We start from the raw sequence: 2,586 nt of genomic DNA, 5'->3' as shown, positions 1-2,586 counted from the left end.
ACCCTGCAAGTGCGTCAAAGCCCCACCTTCAGCCGTGGTAAGGACACAGACACACCACTTAAACACTGCCCCCTGTCCTCTCTCAGTCTTCATCTCTGCTGTAGCACATTTTCTGGGTAAAGTCTTGTAGCAGCTAGAATGGAAGTTGCCACCCAAAAACAGCATATTGTGAGATACTGTATGTTAGACTAATTCCTCTCCTCCTTCTGCCGCAGGCCAGCCGATCTGGGCCTCCCTCAACACTCGGGAGAAACGGGGTCCTAGTCAGGTCGACGAGGCATAGGCAAAGAAATGGCAGAGACGACACAGGAAGTACAGGATCTGAATGTATTTCCTAAAAATGTCATCAGACTTTTACAGTCATTGCAAAAGAGAAATGACAAATCTAGTAGCTCAGCAGTTGAGGTACATCTGAGGCCACCTGAAACACACTGGGTCTAAAGCAGCAGCTATCTCCTCTGGACTGGTGCTGCACCCCCTGGGCCCAAGCACTCTGGGCCTGGGGGACTACGGACTGCAAGAATCTAAGTCCTAGTCCATCTAAGTTCTAGTTCTAGTCAGTGAGCGAGGGAGAGAGTGTCGCCCTCCCCCCCCCCCCCCCCCCCCCCCCCCCCCCCACAAAGTGAAAAGCAGGCTTATATGGTATACAGAAAACAGGGCGAATGACAAAAGTCACGTAGGCGGGCGAAGGTCAATAGGATCTTGCCTACAAGACTGAAGTCACGTAGGCAAGTGACCACCAGCCAGCCACATCAAGGTAGGATCAGGTATCCAGGTGTGAAGCAGGGCGGAAGAGCAGTGGTGCCCTCCCTGCTGGGGCTATTTTGGTATTCCTATGCTAATTCTCTGGTTCTGCTGGAGGCAAGGACCAGGAAGTTCCAATCTAAGAGTTCTAGCGAATGCCCTTAAGTGAGGGAAGCCCTTCGATTACTCTATAGTATATAAAACAGTTTTGTCTTCTGTGGGACTGCCCTAAGAATGTGCTTGACCTCTGCTGCTAGCTCTGAGGACAACCTGTCTGATAAGGCAGATTCCTAGAGAGAAATTCCAAGCTAAGGACAGTTTGGAATTAAATTAGGATAGGTTGGAAACATTGTGCTGGCCAGGAAACAATGCCCAGTCTTAAGTTTAGCCATTAAGGAATCATTTCTTGGGGTACCTTTTATGCCTAAATAAGAGGGCATGTTGACAATTGGAAAGACTAATCTGGAACATGACTGAGTTAGGAGATGCCAGCGACTGTCTGAAATCCAGGAGGCACAGAACTCCTTTTGGAGCCTTAACACCTCTTACCCTTAATCAGGCTTTTACCCCCGATATTATGGAGTTAACTGGAGAGATGGCTCAGTGGTTAAGAGCAGTGACTGTTCTTCCAGAGGTCCTGAGTTCAATTCTCAGCAACCATATGGTAGCTCACAACCATCTGTAATAGGGTCTGATTCCCTATTCTGGTGTGCATATACATAAAATAAATAAATACTTTTAAATATTTGAAAAATATCTAAGATGGCAGTGGTGGCGCATGCCTTTAATCCCAGCACTTGGGAGGCAGAAGCAGGCAGATTTCTGAGTTTGAGGCCAGCCTGGTCTACAGAGTGAGTTCCAGGACAGCCGGGGCTACACAGAGAAACCCTGTCTCAAAAGGGAAAGAAAAAAGAAAAAAAAAAGTGCTTGTTATTCTTCCAGAGGACCTGGGTTCCCAGCACCTACATGGTGGCTTACAACCTTCTCTAGCTCCAGTTCTGGGGAACCTGATGTTCTCTGCTGGCCTCCAAGACACCAGCTATGCATGTGGTGCACAAACATATATGCAGGGTTAGTCAAATATCTGTAACACCCATATATACAAAATAAGCATACGTACATAAAATTATATATCTACATCTGTATATATCTGCATTTCGAACTATGGAGTCTGCTCCTCTTGAGTTCCCTGCCTTTAAAGCTGGGCCAGTCTGTCTTCCTGTCTCTGGCCACACCCCTCCAGCAAGCCCGTCACTCCTTGGAGATTTGCTGTACCCAGTTGTTTCTCTCTGTGTACCCCGTCGTTAGGTAGCAGTGAGTGTAGCTCTTTGCAGAGTTAATCTGAGGAGATAGTCCAAGAGCACCTCAGGGCAGCCTTACTGTAGCCTCCTCTGAAGCAGTCACACCTCTGCAAGCCAGGAGGACATCCTAGTCCAACCACAAGACAACTGGTCCACAGATCCCGGCTGGGACCCAGCCAGCTTGATTCTCCAGGCTCGGCCATAGGCATGCAGAGTCTGGCGGAGAGATGTCTTACACAAAGTGAGGCTGCTCAGGATCTCAAGATGGACCTGAACTGAACAGCCCTGGCCGGTGGAAAGGTGGGGCAGAGCCCTGACTGACAGGTTCAGACTAGTACTGCCAGCTGGACCAGAAGGATTCTTTCTGCAAGAGCCTGCCCTGGCTTCATGCCTGCTCCAGGTGTTTCGATCCAGGGGGGGCCGGATCAGGATTAACATTATCAAGAAGCTGAGAGAGGGGCTAGTGAGGTGGCTCAGCAGGTAAGAGCCCTGACTGCTCTTACCTGATGTTCTGAGTTCAAATCCCAGCAACCACATGGTG

This window comes from Mastomys coucha, unplaced genomic scaffold, assembly GCF_008632895.1.
Source record: "Mastomys coucha isolate ucsf_1 unplaced genomic scaffold, UCSF_Mcou_1 pScaffold22, whole genome shotgun sequence".
NCBI lineage: Eukaryota > Metazoa > Chordata > Mammalia > Rodentia > Muridae > Mastomys > Mastomys coucha.
The sequence above is the reverse complement of the archived record's forward strand: the minus strand, read 5'-3'. Positions refer to the sequence as shown.